The following is a 20,973-nucleotide window of genomic DNA, read 5'->3' as shown; positions in this document are numbered from 1 at the left end:
CTGTGAACTGTCCTAGGCTATTAGTCAGAAATTGGGCATAATGCCATTTGGGTCAGCACTGTCCAAAATAAGACCCTTTAGGGTTTTTTAATGTTCCCACAAACCCCCCCCCCAATGTTCCACACAAATCTGAGGGCAGTCTTCAGGCCTAGTGGGTATCTGGGGTGACTAATATATCTGTTTTGATAGCTGGCTTTGGTGGGGAGCAGAACTATTTTACCTTGGAAATCACACACACATGCACACAAGCTTGACCACTGCTTGTATACATAACTTTCTGTTCTTTTGATATTGCAAATACTTAAGAGCCAATAGCTTCCCAGAGCTGCTGGAAAAATGAATAATTTATTAGTTCATGGTTGAGATCCAAAGCACTGTATGTGCACAACGCTTTTTGGGCTTGCCATTCCAGTTACAGCATGTTGTGCTTCTTAAAAAGTCCTCCCCTCCAATGATTGGGAACCCACCCAAGCTAGTTGTAAAGCTTTGCTGCCAGAAGGAGATGTTGTCCATTCCCCTATGCCCCCAATCCTTCCTGCATTATCAGATTCACAAGGAGAAATACCCATAGAATATGTACAGGTTATCAGTGTAAACCCCCTGCGGTGCAAATATGACACCATTATTAATGAGAGTAACAGAAATAAAAAACATTCTGCAAGTGCTGTGAGAGATATGAAATGGCAGTCAAATGAAAGTGTGCATTTGACCATGTTTCGTACACACTCTTGCTAATGGGCAAATGTGAATAAATAAAAATCTTGTTAGTTGTTCTAAAAATTTCATTAGAGTTTTTGGTGCTGGTGCTCAGAAAATGCACTCATGTTGAGGTGAGTCTTGACCCTAACTACTGGCAACCATTTTTTTCTTTTGGAAAATGGAAGTTGTAGTTCTGTCAGTAGTACATTTCTATATCAAGCCATATAGGGTTACATTCAGAAGAAATTCTGGCCCTGCACTTTGTGTTTGTTTTAGCAGAGCCATCAGGAGTGTGCGACCTGTTTCACTTTGCCCTTCACTCAGTAGAGTACAGGACATGGTGTCATATTCTGATTTTTCCCCCAACTAAGTGTTTTATCAACTTTATTCATCTCTCAGATAAGAGATCTCTGCAGCTGTCACAAATGGCATTTTAATTTTGTGCTTCTGAAATATCAGAACTACTTTCTTTAAAGTAAGATCTTCTACATAGGCATATGAAGTTAATTAGTTCATTGAAATGATATTCTAAAAATAAAATAACACTCTGAGCATATTGCTGTAACTGAGGTTGTTAATAATAATTGGGTGATTAAAATACCCCAATATACTTATTAATGTTTTTTTCCCCCTTCAGTTATATATTTTAATTGGTTCCTCATAGATCTCCATCTACATAGAAGAAGTATTTGTTCTGGGTTCAGTCTCTTGCCTTATCTTTTGTTTGTATTTTAAAGTTTGCACAGCTTTAAGACATTTATGCCAATAATTGAAATTCACTGAACAGCTTTGTCTTGAGATGGCTGTTGCCAGAAACAATTCCTTCAGCCAGATATACTGGGGAGAAAAAAAAGAAACCAAAAAGCATTTTTCTTGGAATACTATTTGGGAAACATACCTGTTCTTAAGCCTTGAGAAATTATGATACCACACAGTATCGCTCAGATGAAATCTATGTTAGTGTGTTTGTATCAAGAGGCTTGGCTTACTGGAAAGAGGAGAACTTAAGAACATAAGAACAGCCCCACTGGATTAGGCCATTGGCCCATCTAGTCCAGCTTCCTGTATCTCACAGCGGCCCACCAAATGCCCCAGGGAGCACACCAGATAACAAGAGACTTCATCCTGGTGCCCTCCCTTGCATCTGGCATTCTTACATAGCCCATTTCTAAAATCATTTCTAGCCCATTTCTAAAATTTTGCATAAAGCAAGTTATACAAGAAACAGAAGGAACTAGAAAGTAAATTTTAAAAAAAATTTACTCAGTGAAATTATTTGGCAGCTGGTTGAGGATATCTAAAAAGGGGATAGTTCATACAATGCATGGTTGGTTTATGGAATTCATGGCCACAAAGATGTGAATCTGGCAACTAGAGTAGATGTTTAAAAAGAATTGGGTAGGTTAGAATGGAAATGGAATAAAGATGAGCCCTTGAATCTGTCAAATGGGACTCGTATGTTCTTATGATAATGCTTTAGGGGCCAATCCTCTCCTGTCCCAGTGCTGGTGCTGAACTCCAGTAATGCTGGGGGAGCACTAGCAATATGGTGTGCTGCCAAGCAGCAGTGCAGGGTTTCTGGGTGGGAGGGGAGGCATTCTGGGGCAGGGGGAGGGCAGGGCGGGGAGAGGAACTGGGGCAGGAGGAGGATGGGATCAGTGGAACCTTGTCCTGCTAAATCCTAACCTCTGTGTTGGGCTGAAAAGTCTGACAGGTAGCTCCTCTGGTGCAGACCCATTATCAGGGTGACCAGACGTCATAACTGCAGAAGTGGACAAGGCACCTTAAAATGTAGGACATCCAAGAAAAATGTAAGAAATGACAAAATAAAAGTTAAAAACACTCATATATTTTCTTGTAGTTGATTTAAGCACTACATTACTTGTTAAATTTAAAACTATACTCATACATATACTTTATTACATATAATTTATAAATTACAAGAAGCCTATGTGCTCCCCGCTGCCAAGGAAAAGGAGGGCTTTTTTTAGGACACATAGCTGAAAAAGAGGACGTCTGGTCGCCTTGCCCATTGTGGCCCCTATGCCCTTACTCAGGGGAAGGGAACAAAAGTCCCCTTCCCCTGAGGAAGCCTCCAGCAGTATGGACAGGGCTGCTGGATACAGTGGTCGCCATTTTGGCATCGCTGCACCCGGCCGTGGCAGTGCCACCGTTAGGATTGGGCTGCCCAGCCATTTACAAGGACAGTTTTAATCCATTTACAAGGGTGTCATATCAGCTTGATGGCAGAACAAGAATCAATGAATATAAATTAAGGGAAAGTGAATTTAGATTAAACTTCCGTAATAACTTCACAACTTTTAAGATTTGTTGTAAAACACTTTTTAAAAAAAATTGGGTGTCTATTGGATAATCTTGTGCGGTATAGATTTCAAGCATCTGTGTCTTAATTTGTTAGGACATGTGCAACACAACTGTTATGTGATGGCATAAATCAATGCTTCCCAGTCTTCAGCATCCCGTGATGCCCCCACACGCTGCAAATGCATCATGTGACTCCCAGAAGTGACTGGCAATGACACAGGTGACTTCCAGGTTTTGAGGCCAGGTGTGACACTACAAAGGACAGTAAGAGGCTTGGGGTGGGTGGGCTTTTCCAAACACGTACGAAAAATGTACGCAGGAGCTCAGCCTGCCAAGCTGAGCTTCCTACCATCCCTTGTTGCATCCTTGCCCTGTGATCCCCCTGGGAGCCGTGCCTCACACTTTCGAAGCCTCTGGAATAAACTCTCACTGGGAACTTGTGTGTTCTCTTCTGGTCTTAGAGAGTACTTGTCAGTGGATTTCTTGCCTTCAGTTTTGAGGCTAGACTTGGCGGCTTCTTTGTAATCATTCTTTTTTATGTTTGTTTTTTTAAATAATAACACAATTCCCAGCCCAATCCTGAGCTGCCCGCAACAACCAGGTCTGGCGACTCGGTGGAGGGCTGCCACTGGATCCTGCGCCTCCCACGCTACTGCGGGAGCCTCTTCCGGAAAAGGGGACATTCATCCCCTTCCGCCGAGTAAGGGAAGTAGCCCTGGAATGGGGCTGCTCACTTTAGCAGTGACCAAAAGGTCGGCGCTAAAGTAAAGGTGTTCATGTAGGGCGTGCAGCCTTGCACGAGTGCCTTGGATCCTGCTTAGCTCAGCTCCATGGATCCGCCTTGCTCCCTCTCCCGACACACCTCCCGCCCGCCCCCAGCCATGCCTCCCCCTTCCCGGTGTGTCTCCCCCATGCCCCCGGCCACACCCCCGCCTCCCGTTCTGCAGCCCGGTGGTCTGGGAGACTGCCGAGCCACAGATCCTGGGCGACCACCACGCGATAGCCCGGCGCTGAGCCCCGCAAATATGCCTTATGGTATGCTTGTGACTGAGGTCCGCGGCGCAGAGCCGTGCTGCGGACCTCAGGATCGGGCTGTTAGACTGTAATCCCATACACCCAAAAGTAAGCACAACTGAATACAAGGGGACTTACTTCTGAGTAGTCATGACTGGGATTTCTTTGCTAGTATGTTAGCAAATCTTACTTGGATTTTGATTGCTGAGGGGAAACAATCACTTGAATAGTGTTTTTCAACTGCTGTGCCGTGTCACACTAGTGTGCCATGAGGCAGCCTCAGGCGTGCCGCGGGGCCAGAGGAGGCAGGCAGCAGCCAGCAGCTGCAAGAGGGAGAAGTGGCTGCTTTGACCCTCACGCAGCAGCGTGGAAAAAGGAGCAACTTTGGCTGCTTTGCATCTCCTGCTGCTGAGCAAGAGGAAGGCTGTAACCTGATCCTCCTTACCTAGGAGTAAGCCCCATTGACTATTCTGAGATTGGGTATCAAGTTCCTTGTTGGCTACCCTGCGTGCTGAGTGGGCAGCAAGAGAGGCCACCAGCCTAAGAATGGGCTGGCTGAGGGTCCACAAAAGTCCCTTCTCCTTGCCACAGTTGCCTGCAGCTCCCCAAAGCGACCCTCCCTGCCTTGCCTTCGTCTTTCAGAGAAGAGGCGTTGGGCCACAATCCTATCCACACTTTCCTGGGAGTAAGCCCCATTTACTATAATGGGACTTACTTCTGAGTAGACATGCCTGAGCGGGGCTGGGCTCTCAGGATTCTCTCCTACCCTCACTTTCCTGGGAGTAAACCCCATTGACTATTATGGGACTTACTTCTGAGTAGACATGCCTGAGCGGGGCTGGGCTCTGGATCCTCTCCTAGCCTCACTTTCCTGGGAGTAAACCCTACTGACTATTATGGGACTTACTTCTGAACAGACATGTCTGGGCTGGGCTCTCAGGTTCATCTTCTAGCCCCACTTTCCTGGGGGTAAGCCCCATTGACTATAATGGGACTTACTTCTGAGTAGACATGCCTAGGATTGGGCTTTTGGTCACACTTTTTTTCTGAAATACAGGAGCAGGCAATGGGGGGAGTGTGAGGCAAGCGATTCTGGACCTTTGGAAGGTGCAGACAAGTGAGGCGGGGACAGTAGGAGAGGTGCTAACTGCAATTATGAGATGGGGGAATGTGCCTGTGGGAGGGGGTGGGGTGGGGGAAAGGAGGAGAGAGAGAAGTGCCAATTGCCTGCTCCTGTATTTGAGAAAAAAGAGTGCAACCAAAAGCCCAATCCTAGGCATGTCTACTCAGAAGTAAGTCCCACAGGCACATTCCCCCACAATGCCTCCCCCCAGTCTTTGGCTGCAATCCTAACCACACTTTCCTGAGAGTAAGCCCCATTGAACAAAATAGGACTTACTTTTGAGTAGACCTGGCTAGGATTGTGCCCATTGTCATGTAATGATTTAATTGTATTAATTATATTAATTAAAAATTAATTGTAATGTAGTAATTTAATGTAAGTAAAAAACTGGAAGTGTGCCTTGACAGTTTTAGTGCCTTGACAGTGTACCCTGAGCTGAAAAAGGTTGAAAATGGCTGTTTTAGAAACTGAATCAAATGTGGACAAAAAAGTACATGGTATAGTCCCCTCTGAGTGAGTGAGTGAGTGAGTGTGTGTGTGATACAAGCTTTTCTAGATATAAAAGCTTGATAAAAGTATGGTGCTTCCACATCACAGAGAAGGCTAAGATAAAACCCTTCACTCTGAAATGCTAGCTTTTCTGATGCAAGCAGTTTTTCCCATGAGGGTGCAATGAACTGTTTTTCCCTCCATCCAAAGCCTGAAATGGAAATGTGAGATGATTTAGTTGATTTTACTATGAATAGGTTGAGGCTTGATTTTACAGAGCAATTAAAATGAGACTTTTTGCTAGCCATGAACATTTTTCATTTGTTTTTGCTTCCTTGCTGGTTCCCCCACTGCCTTGAAATTGAGATTGCAGATTATATGTTTAGTTAATCTGGGTGTGAAGTGTTAATAGACCTAACTGGCCCAAAGAATTTGACATCTTTCCAACTCTGTTGTCTACAAGAATGGGTTTCACTTGCATACAATATTGATTCCTATTTTGAGATTTTCTATGGTTGTGTGTGGGCTTAATTTGGAAACTAGTTTAACTCCCTTGAGATTGATGGCAAATATACAAACCAATAAAAAATTACCCATCTGTTTAAATGTCAACTGAGTTATTAAACCACGCTAAAATAGCAGGCAGTGATGTAATAGGAAGCAGAATATAACAATATGTAAGATTAAAATAAAAAGAAAGAAAAATCTGCAATGATACTGTACTAACTTCAAATAAAGAAATCAAGTTCTGCAAAAAGAAGGAAAGTCCCAATTGGATATAAGCAAAGTACGGGAGATTGCAAGTAGAAAATATAAATATTATCTTATTTTTATGTAATGATGCTTTTGTTATAAATAAGCATTGTGACATAAAAATGTCAGTTGTAATGCTTAGAGATCCATCTGTGACTATTGGCTTTGATAGCTGTATGGAATCTTCTTGCACAGAGGTAGCTTTACTCAGTAATAGTTGATTGTGGGGGACAAATAGAGGGGAGGGCTTTTACCTTCATGTCCTGCTTGTGAGCTTTCAGGGGCATCTGGTCAGTCACTAACAGTACAATCCTAGGCATGTCAACTCAGAAGTAAGCCCTATTTTGTTGAAGGGGTCTTTCTCATAGATAAGAGCATATAGGATTACAGCCTATATGGGATACTGAATTTAAATGATGTCCCCAGTAGGACTTGTCTTATGTTTCCAGTCAGTGAAATTCTGGCCCACTTTTCAAATTCTTGAAATTTAATCAAAGTTGCAAGGAATAGGTTTTCTGAAACTTGAAATTCAGAAACTTTGAATGAAACACAATTTAACTTTCATCTTCCTAAACAAACAAAAGGTTTCTATCATTTGTGGCTTAATAAGGGATAGGAATAAATACCCTAATCCAGTACTTTGCTGTTGCCACAGCAGAGATATCTGATGCATGCCAGATATCTGATGCATGATGCTGACATGCCCTCAGGGGTTTGAACAAGAGGGCTCTGCATGTGTGTCTATTCAAATGAATCAGGCAGTATGCACAGTGACCAAGAAGTGGTCCATGTATGGATTGCAACTGTCGTGTACTCTGGATTGGAGCAAAGTTGCAAACTATTGAGTTCCTTGATGTGTGTGCAGAGGATTGCTCATGTGCAGCAAGCAAATTGTGCACCTTCCTGAGTTGTCTGGCTACATCACAAGCTGAGTTTTTGAAGCTCCTCAGGGTTGCTGCTGGGAAAAGAAGAAAAATCTCCCGCGGTCTTACACTCATCTCTGCTCTCACGCTGAGCTGGACTGTGACCAAAATTTAATGCAATGAGTATAGTGATGACATTTGGCCAATAGCCTGAAGCTGAGAAAGCTGGTAAGAAACAGCTGGCTTTTTCTTTTCTTTTTTTATTTTAAATCTCATTAGTTCTAAGTAAGGTTTCCGTTATTGGTTAACGCCTTTTTGTGAATTTTGAACATTTGAGATTGGCATGAATGTCTGAAGTGAGGGGTGTCACGTCACCATAGCTATGTGGCAGGCAGGACCAGACAGCCTCCATTGGGAAAGAGACTAACTGGCTTTGGTCTCATTGTGAAATGTAAATCCTTTTTACAAAAGGTTAAGTTAAATTCCTTGTATAAAGAAAGATGTTTTTATTCAATCAGTCCCTCTTGGGAAGTGTCTTAAAAAGGATTAGCATATATTTAAGGTTGTTATGCAGGGAAATTGTAAGATGTATTTTAGAGCTGACTTTGTGTAATACTGCTCATAAGGGGTGGGACCTGCCTTCAGAGTCGGCCTTTCTTCTTTCCCAGTAGAGTTGCTAACCTTGCTGAGGACTGATATGGAATCTCTAGGAATCAGCATTAAGTCCCCGAGTGAGTACAGAAAGCACTTCTGGAGATTTTATTAGGGCCTCCAGGAATTTCCAAAACAATATGTTGGAAAAAAAGATGGCATCCTGACTAATGTGTCCACATTTGGAAGAGGTTTTTACATGAGCAGAACACTCCTTCCCTTCATGGAAGAAGCTTCTGTTTGCAGATAAAGGTCCTGATGGCAGAAGCACTAGGCACCCCCAGGAACAGTGAGTGAGAGGCTCTATTTCTGAGGGTCTGAGGAATTTTTTAACTGAGACCGTGCACAGAATCTGTGATTGTAGGCTTGCTAATGGGAAATGCTATCCAGAGATAAATGCACAAATCATTATTCAAACCCTTTTTCAGCAGCATAGTACTTCTATGTGGAGCTGCATGTTAGCAGGGGACAGCCAAGGTCACATAATGTATATTCTTATGGAAATACATAAGAATATATACATCCACCTTTGCAGTTTTCTTTACTGCTGTTTTAAAAAAAACACACCATGAAAGTAGAGCTGCCTAAAACATTTGGACACTGAAGCATTCAGGAAAAGCATTGCAAGCTACACAATTAAAACCATACTTTTTAATTGTTGACTTTTCATGAGTAGTAAGTCATTGCAGAATGTGGCATTAACTATGTGATAGTTAGAGCTTTAGGGCCAGATGGCTTCTCTTTTCCCCACTTGCTTGATTTATAGCCCACTGCTAAACATATTGGCTGTAACAGAGGCTGCCCATGCCTCCCTGCTGCCCAATCCCTCATGTGAGGAGGACCTCACTCACTCTTTATCTGTGGAGAAGACAAGCAAGTGCACGTACACCCACCCCTCCTGGATAGAGAGGGCAAAAGATGCACTCCCTCCTCCCCTTAACTTACCAGGAACTCAGCATACAGTCTCCTCTGTCTGAGCCATTTCTGGTTCAATTGAAGCTGTGCATGTTAGGTTTTTAGCATGCACCATTCTATTCTAACCAGAAGCAGCAGAGAGGAAGGAAATTGTGCACTGTGCTCTAGGTAAGTAAGGAGAGGTGGATTTATGAAAGCATCTTCCTGCCCACTTGGTGCTTCATAATGTGGGCAGGAAGAAGCATTTTGGAGCAGTGGCAGTTTTCTCCCACTTCTTCCTCTAGCAATACTGAAGGGAGAATGGGCTGCCACTGCCACAATCCTCTTCTGCCTCACTCTCAGTTACCCAAAGAGGATTGGAGCCCCACCTGAGCAATGGTTGGCAACCTTCAGTCTCGAAAGACTATGGTATAAGCCTACAGCACCTGGTATTCCCAGGCGGTCTCCCATCCAAGTACTAACCAGGCCTGACCCTGCTTAGCTTCCAAGATCAGACGAGATTGGGCATGTGCAGGGTAACAGTTGCTGCAACAGCACTAGAAAGGGTGGCAATCCGACAGGCTGAGCCCTCGTTAGGTCTCCATCCCTTCAACTTTACGTAAGAAGAAGAGCCTTGATGGATCAGGCCAAAGGCCCATCTAGTCCAGCTTCTTGTATCTCACAGTGGCCCATGAGATGCATCAGGAAGCACTCAAGACAAGAGACCTGTACCCTGTTGCCAACCCCTTGCCTCTGGCATTTAGAGCTACCTCTGAAATATGGAGGTTGCATGCAGTCATCATGACTTGTAACCTTTGATGACCGTTTCCTCCATAAATCTGTCCAGCCTCTTATAAAATCATCTAAGCCAGATGCCATCATAACTTCCTGTGGCAAGGAGTTCCACTGAATAATTACATATTGGGTAGAGAAATATGTCCTTTGCTGCTCCATGCAAGCATTTGAGGTTGCTTCATGGTACAACCAGCGCTGAGTTGTAACCTAAAGAGTTTGCTAACTAAGGGCCCAGTTCTAAAGGCGCTCAGCACTGGCGCTGGGTGTCATAAACATGCTATCAAGCACTTTTACAGCACTTTCTGTGCAGGGAGCACCAGCACTGGGCCCAGTGTCGGACAGACACTACCCGGAGCAAGGGAAGAGCTCTGGGTGGCGGTAACGTCTGTTGGGGCAGGGGGGAGGCGTTCTGGGACACGGGGGAGGAACCAGCCCAGGACCGTATCTTATCCTCCATGTCAGGCTGCAAAGCCTGACACAGAGGCTTTCAAGTCTACACCAGCAAAATTGCTGGTGCAGACCTGAGAAGACCCAATATGGAACTTGGGGTTTCCCCCTTCCCCTTACTAGACCTCCAGCGACCTCCATTATTGCCCCGTTTTGGCAACGCTGCACCTGGCGGCAATGCCGGGGATAGGACTGGGCTGTCAGTTTGTGTGCATTCTAGGGCTTTTGGCAGGTTGTGATGTGATATGAAGGGACTTTTGTTCCAGGGCTAGAAACTGTTATCTGGCAAGCTGGTGCATGCAAGCACTTGGTTGTGATCTTAAATGGGTAGGAAAGATAATTTTGATCCTCTTATATCTTATGTATCTTTATTTGTTTTAATGTGGTTTAAAGGATTGGCATCCTCATGGCAAGTTTCTCATCCCTGGGCAATATCTAGTATTAAATTTTACAAAAGTCACAGTTATTGTGTTGTGCATTTTGCTTTTCCTTTTGACAAAAGCCACTGGTGTAGAGTATGCATGAGGAAACTTAGAAGAGACATTTGCCAGTTGCACATTGCCAAGTGTATTGTACACAGGACCAGCCCATCTATGAGGTGACGATACACTCTAGTAGTTCACTATTCTTCTCTATTCCATTCCCCTCTTTCTTTTCCAGTTCAGGGAATGTGAGCAGAAGCTGCTGCATCACGCGATAAGGGATGGGAATAGCATTTTGCATGATCGAGAAGGTCTTGGGCGTACTTCTCCATCAGCTAATTAGGATTAGTGTGGCAAGCTGAATGTCTTGCAATGATGTCATTTGTGTCCCATCTCCCATGACTACCTCATAACATTGAGGAATGTTGAGAATGTCATTTACTCAGTCAATTATATAAAACGTTGCATCTTGTTTGGGAGGTGGGTGGATAATATATTTTTATTATTTTTGAATTTGCACAGCTTTTCACAGGTGTTGATAAGACATGTGCCATGCATCTCAGTACGAATTTAGTCTGATGGTTATGTAGGGATGATGATAGAACTTCAGTCAAGTTGGCTAGCACTACAGATTTCTGACTTGTGGCTTTCTGGTGCTTTGAACTGTTCAGAGAGCACTTGCTGCTGTTTTGGATTTTGAGATTCCTCAAAAAAGCTTTCAAGTTCTCAGATTTCAAACAACTGCTTCCAGTTTTGAAAAATGTAAAGCAAGGAAGAAAAAAGATGTGCTGCAGAAAAAAGATGTGCTTGTCACCAATGATAAGACATCATGTGCATTCTTGACCCATCAAAGCTTGCAGGACATGGCACAGCCAGAAAGCTCTATTAAAGCTTAATGTTTTTGATACATTTGTAGCTTAACAGGTGGCTCTGATATTGATATAGAATTCAAGCTCAGAAGCTTAACTTTCCTTTTGCATGGCCTTGTGCTCTTAAAATCTGTCATGCACTGTGGGGGCATAAAGCAACAATGTGACCTTTCAGATATTTTGTTTCAAAATCTGTGCACTGAGGATCTTCTGAAGGAATTTTGCAATGTCTAAATGATACCATCCCTAAATAGAAAGCAGCCTGATCTCTAAGTGTAAAGCTATTAAAATGTGTTTGGTGTCTTCTAAAGTAGTATTTGTACAGTGCCTTCTTGTTTTTATTTTAAAAAGAATTGGTTGACTTGGTCAGCCAGACACTTTATCAGGATGCTGTATTAACTTGTATCCTCAAGATATAAAATAAAAGATAGAAACTCTTCAGATGCAATTATTTTGGTAAACAAGTGAAGCAGTTTGGTCTGCTCACCTGCCCAGTTGTTGTGGCCTCCCAAATGTCTCCCAAATGTTGTGGCCTCCCAAATATTCCTAGATCCCTCTGTTATAAAAGAGTAAAATACACAGCTCTCTTCTTCCAAAATCTCTTTAGAATGGAATAATGGGGCAATAAGAGTGCAGACATTTGTTCAAAGCCATTTAATGGATTGGGAATGAGAGAAAGGGGACAGTGTCACTATCATCAGTGATTTCATGGGCAGTAGTCAATAGGTGCCTATAACACTTTTGCAACCATAGTTTACACAGCACTCAAAGCTGCAACAGATTAGGGGTAGCTTGTATGTATGTGGTGGGGAATTCTGTTTCTCAGATTGAGTGCTGGAAAACAGTAATACTTCTTGGGGAAAGATATCTTGATTCCACACAACAGCTGAATAACAATAGTGTATTTATTACCCAGTAGAACAGTTGTCTGAAATACTACAAATTGTTGAATACTGGGAAATTGGTTATAGGACTCTGTTTGATTTTTGACATGAGAAGGATTATTTTAAGTAGCAGATAAAAATAATGAGAAAGACTAGAAGAAGTGGGGATGTGCGAGAGCACTGATAAGGGAAATAAATTTTTAGAAATGTGAAGAAAATCTGGTGTGGAGTTTAAAAAGGCATCTTGTAATGAGATAATCAAATTGGCCATCTTAGATTTCCAGGTATTTCCCAAAGTGCAAATAATAATGGACATGCTTGAGTATTTTTAAGTTGACTAATTTCAGTGGGAGATTAAGCCATTTCTGACCAATGTTGCATATACACAACAGGGATCAAATGTGTACACCTGTGGGCTGGGCAGAAATGGGTTAACTCGGAACTTAAAATGAAACATTACAGCATTTGGCCTATAGTATATAGCTTGATAAAGATTCAAAGTATGAAATATTTTATGCCACTCTTTACCACTTAAAAGTAAATTCCACTGAGTTCAGTGGGGCTTATTCTCAAATACACGTGCATAAGATTGCAGCTGTAGCTTCTTCACAAAAGTTGTCTTATTCTGTTTTTCATACATTTGGCTGAAGCACAGAGATAGACTTCCCTGAGGTGGGTTAGAACTTGAACCCATGTTATGCAAAAGCAATTCCAACTGTCTGATCAAATTGGCATTGGATGCTAAAAAATTTTAGTTGCATACACATGATGAAAAGACGCTTAAGACAGGCAAGCATTAAGAAAATAAAGGAGTAAGGGAAAGTTCCAAGTCATAGAAAATTAAGGTATAGGATCCAGTCCTTGTGGATTAACCTAACTTGACAGCTAATTGGGACCAGAATAAATGTTCAAATCAAGATGTTAATTTAACCTTAAAGTAATATAAAAAGTGTCTAATGAATCTACAGGTTGAAAAATAATGTTACTAAATTACTAATTATGTTTAATTATGTACATTAAAATTAATATGGAAACTTGCATACATTTAACATGAAGGAGAATTGTAACTGGAGAAAGGTTTTCCAGCTATAATTGTTTGAGAACTTACCAAGAAACCTATTGCAAGAAAACCTTTCATAGGAGCTTTGCTGGGCTTTGGTTGGCATGGGTCCCTTGCATCAGAAAAGTTGCAGTCACATTCACCTGCTTCTTCCTCCACAGTGGTCAGCTGCTGTGCCTCCCAGGGCTCATTGACTGGTTCCCCTGTGGAAGCCCCTGTCAGTTCCTATCTTCTGCTGTGCCTTTGAAAGTCATTCTCATCACTGGCCAGGGCAGGAGCCTTAATTTTCAGGTTTCTTGTGGATCTGTCATTCTTTTGCTCCCAGATAATCTTTGGCTGCTGATCTGGGTTGCTGGAGCAACCAAGAGGCCAGCTGAGCTGATGGGCTATATGTCAGGCTGAGGCACAACATCCTCCAGCTCTGCCTGTCAGGTGCAACGCACATAAGGGATTGGATGGCTCATAAGAACATAAGAACAGCCCCACTGGATCAGGCCATAGCCCATCTAGTCCAGCTTCCTGTATCTCACAGCAGCCCACCAAATGCCCCAGGGAGCACACCAGATAACAAGAGACCTCATCCTGGTGCCCTCCCTTGCATCTGGCATTCTGACAAAACCCATTTCTAAAATCAGGAGGTTGCGCATACACATCATGGCTTGTACCCCGTAATGGATTTTTCCTCCAGAAACTTGTCCAGTCCCCTTTTAAAGGCGTCTAGGCTAGACACCAGCACCACATCCTGTGGCAAGGAGTTCCACAGACCGACCACACGCTAAGTAAAGTAAAGTAAAGTAAAGTAAGTAATATTTCCTTTTGTCTGTCCTAACCCGCCCAACACTCAATTTTAGTGGATGTCCCCTGGTTCTGGTATTATGTGAGAGTGTAAAGTGCATCTCCCTATCCACTCTGTCTATCCCCTGTATAATTTTGTATATCTCAATCATGTCCCCCCTCGGGCGTCTTTTTTCTAGGCTGAAGTGGCCCAAACGCCGTAGCCTTTCCTCATAAGGAAGGTGCCCCAGCCCCGTAATCATCTTAGTCGCTCTCTTTTGCACCTTTTCCATTTCCACTATGTCTTTTTTGAGATGCGGTGACCAGAACTGGACACAATACTCCAGGTGTGGCCTTACCATCGATTTGTACAACGGCATTATAATACTAACCGTTTTGTTCTCAATACCCTTCCTAATGATCCCAAGCATAGAATTGGGCTTCTTCACTGCCGCCGCACATTGGGTTGACACTTCCATCGACCTGTCCACCACCACCCCAAGATCTCTCTCCTGATCTGTCACAGACAGCTCAGAACCCATCAGCCTATATCTAAAGTTTTGATTTTTTGCCCCAATGTGCATGACTTTACACTTACTGACACTGAAGCGCATCTGCCATTTTGCTGCCCATTCTGCCAGTCTGGAGAGATCCTTCTGGAGCTCCTCACAATCACTTCTGGTCTTCACCACTCGGAAAAGTTTGGTGTTGTCTGCAAACTTAGCCACCTCACTGCTCAACCCTGTCTCCAGGTCATTTATGAAGAGGTTGAAAAGCACCGGTCCCAGGACAGATCCTTGTGGCACACCGCTTTTCACCTCTCTCCATTGTGAAAATTGCCCATTGACACCCACTCTTTGCTTCCTGGCCTCCAACCAGTTCTCAGTCCATGAGAGGACCTCTAATTCCCTGACTGTGGAGTTTTTTCAGTAGCCTTTGGTGAGGGACTGTGTTGAACACCTTCTGAAAGTCCAGATATATAATGTCCACAGGTTCTCCCGCATCCACATGCCTGTTGACCTTTTCAAAGAATTCTATAAGGTTCATGAGGCAAGACTTACCCTTACAGAAGCCATGCTGACTCTCCCTCAGCAAGGCCTGTTCGTCTATGTGTTTTGAGATCCTATCTTTGATGAGGCATTCTACCATCTTACCCGGTATGGATGTTAGGCTGACCAGCCTATAGTTTCCCAGGTCCCCCCTCTTTCCCTTTTCAAAGATAGGCGTGACATTTGCTATCCTCCAATCTTCTGGCACCGTGGCCGTTTTGAGGAACAAGTTGCATACCTTAGTCAAGAGATCTGCAACTTCATTCTTCAATTCCTTAATAACTAGCTCCTCCCAGCTAGGCCTGTCTGCTCCCAGTCAGACTATACTTGCAGAATCCAATAATTAAATTGTAGGGATGGAAACTTGAGTCAGGTAACTTGAGTCTGAGTCGCAAAAATTGGCGTTTTTTGCTGACTCATGGAGATTTGAGTCACCTGTGCTGATGACTCGGGCATTGACTTGAGTCTGAAGTCACCGACTGATTCCCCATGCATGTGCACTGGGGTCTGTCTGTGTCTGAGTGTGCTTGCTTCCTTTTTTTTGCAGTGTGAAAGACCTCATGGAGACATCTATCAGATCAGGCAAGCAGCAGGGAAGTTCCAGCCAGGAGGCAGGGAAAGGTTAATGTTTTGCTTTTGCATCAAGCAGGAGGCTGAAGCGGTCTCTCTTGCACATCTCCAAAGGAACTGATGATCATTGGAGGAAGGATGGGCAGTCTGGTTTTTTTCTTTGGATGAGGGAGGGCAGAAGGAGGGGGCCCAAGGGGGTTCTTGCCTTGGAATTGGCTGGAGAAGCCCAGGGAAGGGGAGTAGGCAGGGAAGCTGGGGGGGGAGAGGTGGTTCATAGCGATCACACTTTCCAACTGCATGGCTGTCTCCTATGCACTCCAGTAGCATAGTTAGAGGGGGTGCAAAACACTAAGTTTTGCAGGGAACCTCTCCTTGGCTTGTAAAGTGCTACATGTTACATGGAGCCTCACTGTAGGCATGCAAGCGGCCGCGGCCCCGGCCCCTTCCGAGACAGAACTGCCCTGTCATAGTCCATGGAAAAGCACTGCAGCTGCCCTGCCTGCTTACACCCAAGGAGGCTCTCCTTACATCCGAGAAAATGGATGCTGTTGCTGATTAGCTGTTCAGGAGAAGTTACAGGTTGCTGGATTTAGTCTCCCCAGTCTGCTAAACAGCTGCCCCAAACCAATACTTTTTAAATTGGCCTCTGCAAGAGTGTGCAGTTGGAATGAGGCCCACAGAGAAGGTATGTGTGTCCAAGAACTCTTGAACAATAAAGATAGTCATATATGCTTTGGTTCAGTGGTTACAGCTGAAACTGGGCATGCAGTGTCAAAGGGTCTGTAATAAAATTTAATTAGAAGCATAGCGAAAAGGAGTACAGACGTTGCTTGACTTTTCTTAGATATATGCCCAAAGATTGCACTTTATTTATGTGGACTGTAGTTCGTGAAAGCTTCTGCCACAATAAATCTGTGTCTTTAAGGTGTTGCAGTACTCTTTGTTGCAGCAGATGAACGTATTTACCCCTTTGAAAGTTGCAAAACTTGCTCAGAACATACACAACAGCTTAAGAATTTGGGATGTTTTAAAATTGTTTAATGATTAATTTTCAGCTCCGGCTCCACATAAAATATGGCAACTACATAGTGCTGTTTTAAAAGTTGCTTTCCCCACTAATGTGTTTATGATAATTTCATAACATCCTTTGTGATAAAGATAATGCTTTTATAAGCAACAAAGACACATAACTCACAAGCCATGGTCACGCCTGAGATAGAAGATGCCACTACAGGAATATATCTTTGCAATGTTGTTCCTCAAGCAAATACTGTAATTTTCTCCCATTAGTAAAATAGAATTGATGTTACTCTGAGCTGCTTGTAATAATAATGCTTATTACATTAAGAATGGTTTTGCCAAAATGTAAGAGCAATGATATGAAAATAAGGTCATAGTAAGCAAAGGCAGATGTGATGAGCTAAATGTATTTGTAGCATGTTTGCCATGAAAAAAGTTACAGCACATATTTTTGTGTGACTTCCTGATATAGAGCAAAATAATATATGTATTTTTGCCCACTCTTTGAACAAATCCAAAGCTCTTTGAACAAACAGCTGCAAAGTTTATTGGCTGGATAATGTTTGATCTTAGACTTCAGAAAGGTAGGGTCATTAACATACAGAGAGGTCTGTCATATTGCATTAATGTGTAGGATAAGAAAGAACTGAAGGATGACTGTATTCTATTGCATAGGCAAGCAGGGGGAAATAACTGGTTCACTGTTTTCATGTACCCACATAAAGCTAGTTTATTGCTATGAACAGAGTTGTTTCAGAGTGGTCAGTATCATAAAACAAACAGGGAGTTAGTTGCTCACCATCATTTTTAAATGTATTTTGCGTTTGATATATATTTCCTTTCATCCAAGGACACCAGATACAATGTAGCATTTTTAATATAAAAGCATAAGCAATGTGTGTAATTGGATAAAACAACAGTTATGAAACCATAAAGCTCCTCAAATATTTAAAGGAACATAGTGGTAGACATCCATTTCATGAATTTTAGAAAAGATGTGTCACTTGGTAGGCTTCCTTGGGGAGAGCATTTCACAATATAAGCAGTGAAGAGGTCCTTCCCTGGGGATCAGAGTATTAACCTTCCTAGTAAATATTAATTGAGTGGGATGGGGGAGACTCCAAAGGGACCGCATATAGGAGATGTCATTCCTTAAGATATAGTAACCTTATAAATGGGAAGAGATAAAAGCAGTAGCTTAGAAGAGTAGGATTGTCAGAGAGTTTCTTCTGGGAACAGAGATTTTAGGATTGCTATTATGAATTATGTGTCTTGACCTATACAGATTTCAGTTGTGAATGTTGGTAGAGACTGTGGAGAACAGATGAATTTGTAGGGTGCAGATATAGGCAACCAAAACATTTTCTAGACAATGGCCAAGAAAAATTGGTGGGTAGAAAATAGGTAGATGCCCAAGAAAATAGTTGAATGGGTAATCAAAGTTTCCAAAGTAAGCTTTGATTGTGACAGAAGAGAGCTTGTGTCAAGAATAAGGCGTTCTTAGGAACAAATTATTTATCTACTTTTCTGTTAGTGCCTTCAAAGTTGAAGATAAAGCATTTTGATTGAGTTCTTTTGTTGGTCCACAAAGAAAAAGGATGTGGTTTGAGTGTACAGAATCTCATATCTGCTATGGAAGGCTGGATTTAATAGCAAGATAATACTGAGAGTCCTTTGGGGTGCAAGTCTTTTTATTATCTGTGTGCAAATCTTGTTCTTGTGCATAATCAGGACAAGTATGCCCAATTACTACAATTACACCAAGTGGAAGAATTGAAAGATAGCAAAACTATTTGAAATTAGACAGATCTAAAGATGTGCATTGGATGGAGAAGGTAAATCAGTGGAAAGAAGTTCAAGTGGTCTTTCAAAGAGTTGAGAACATCATTGATTAGCAGGCTGATATTTAAAATAATTTAATATTTTCCACATTTATTACATTGATACATTTATATACAGTACATTTTAATTGTTGGGAGTAGGTGGTGTGTTTTTTGGGAGCGGCTGTTATGTTTTACTGCTGATTTTATGCTGTTACCTAATGGAATCGTAGTGGTCTTGTGGGATGAATTTTACTCTGCTGCTTGCGGTATATTGATGCTACTTTTATATCAGCTTTTATTCATTTTTTTGCACTGTTATCTGTTTATTTTTTCATATTTTGATTGTTTATTATTCTACTGTAAGCCATCTTGGGGGCTCCATTTTGGGGGGAAAGGTGAGGTATAACTATTTTAGAGCCCAATTCCAAGGGCTGTAGCACTGGCAGAACACTGGTTCAGCACCACCACCACAGGAATCCACTTGGTGCTCCTTCACTGAAGTATGGGATATTTGTGCAAATTAATATGCAGATGGTGACCTTGTTACAGCCATTAATCTGCAACTAACACTCAGAGAGAGAGAGAGGGAGAGTTCGCAGCTTTTTACAGAGGAATCAAGTGTGCCACTTCAGGGAACAAAACTTGAATTGTATTTATTTATTTATCTCATTTTTTGAATAGCAGGAGCATCAGGAAGAGCAGGAAAACCTGTGCCAATCATATGTAGGTTTTCTTAAGTATCATTGAAATTAATAGTATTTTGTGTTTGTGTTTGTAGCTGATCTTTGAATTGCAACTTTTGAACGTCCAAATTCAAGAGTTGCATAGGCTCTTGCAAGGGGCTTGGGCATGCCCCATGAGACTTTGACTTTAAACAGCTGGGCCCTATGCCATATTTTAAGAAGCTTTGACACGGACTTCTCATGCAAAAGCCATTTGCCAACTTCATGGTTCTTTGGTTCCTGGCCGATATTGGTAATGTAATGGTAGTCCTAATGTATCAGTGTTCTGTTTCCTAATCCTCAATGGATTAGAAACCCTTTGGTAACATAATTCAATGTCCTTCTCTACTTTTATTTTTTTTTTTAATGTGGATACTTAGAGTAACAGGTAAGAGAGTTCAAAGTTGTCTACCGTTTGTATGTATGTTCTGATAACACTTATATTACACTTCATAGAAATGCAGTGTTTTCAGTGTTACATTATAATGCCAAGAAACATATTGGGAAAAATGCCACTGAAATTCAATTGTATATTGTACACCTGACCTTTTGCCAGAGAGTTGTGTGAAGACTAACTAGAGAGTTTGAAAACCTTGAATATTTGATGTTACCTTGTGAACGTTGCATTCCGAATGATAATTTGCTAATGGCTTCTTGTTCCCGTGGGGTAGCTGAAATAGTTGCTGAAATGGCAGAATAGAGTGTAGCAAATAAACTCAATGAGCTGTCAAAAGAATTTTTCTACATCAAGGAAGACTCTCTTCCTCTCTTTGTGCTTCATATGCTGACCTCCCCTGGCACTTCCCTTTTCTCAATGTGAAATAGTTTCAACCCATATTTATTTATTTTTTTTTAAATCCATTTGGCTATTGAAACTTAAGGTGTTAGAATATTGTGGTGAGATTTCTGCTAATCTACCATAGAATAGTGAGGGCAAAAATTCTCTTTGCTGTTGCTAAGCAACCTTTTTCGTAGCAGATGCACACAGGACTCCTGATTGTTTAGTGCCAACACTTCTGGCTTCTGTCAACATAAAATGCTGGCTCTGGCAGCCGAAGGAAGTTACATTGAAACACAGGTAAGAAAGGAAATGCATTTCTCCTGTGCTTATTACTGTGGATGTCAGCTGGATTCTAGTAAGAACATATATAAAAAGGAATTGTTCTACCAACGTGTAGTATACTGCATGATGCCACTGCTTCACTGACCATATATGACAAACACAGGAGAAAATCCCTATCAACACCATGTGGAAAGGGAAACTGACAGCCCAATCCTATCCAGCCTCCCCCATGCCAGACTGGGCTTTGCTGCATCCCATGGGGGCTGTTGCAACACTGGCTAGCTCCTCAGAGTAAGGGGACATTCATCCCCTTGCACCGGGGTAAGCCCAGCTATAGCAATGGGGCAACCGGTAGCTAAACTGCTGGTACAAGTTTGCATTACCTCGTGTCTGGATCTGGCCCAGAAAGGGGGATAGGATAAGGCATATAACATTGCTGCCAATCCCACCCCTATTTGAGCCTGATTTGCTCAGCCCTCCCTGCCCTCCCCTAAGTGCTACCCAGGGCTGAACTTATGGTGTCTGGTTCTCTTTGGGTCTTGCACTGGCACTGGCAGGACAGTACAGGCCTTCCTGCCAGCACTTCCAACTCTGTTGCAATGTGATTTATGGCATGTTGGTAACAGTCTGGCATAATGCCTGCACTGCTGGAGCAGAGGCACAA

At 42.5% G+C, this 20,973-nt stretch overlaps 1 protein-coding gene and 1 pseudogene across 1 annotated transcript in view; one reads left to right on the top strand and one right to left on the bottom strand.

The window, feature by feature from the left end:
• SMYD3 (SET and MYND domain containing 3) overlaps positions 1-20,973 on the top strand; it is a 429,466-nt gene that overhangs the window by 127,075 nt on the left and 281,418 nt on the right. The gene's annotated exons all lie outside the window — the stretch shown is intronic.
• LOC136637427 (5S ribosomal RNA) lies at positions 9,246-9,365 on the bottom strand (annotated as a pseudogene).

Source organism: Tiliqua scincoides, chromosome 1 (genome assembly GCF_035046505.1).
Source record: "Tiliqua scincoides isolate rTilSci1 chromosome 1, rTilSci1.hap2, whole genome shotgun sequence".
Lineage (NCBI taxonomy): Eukaryota > Metazoa > Chordata > Lepidosauria > Squamata > Scincidae > Tiliqua > Tiliqua scincoides.
Note: the sequence above shows the minus strand (reverse complement) of the source record. Positions and strands in the feature narration are given on the sequence as shown.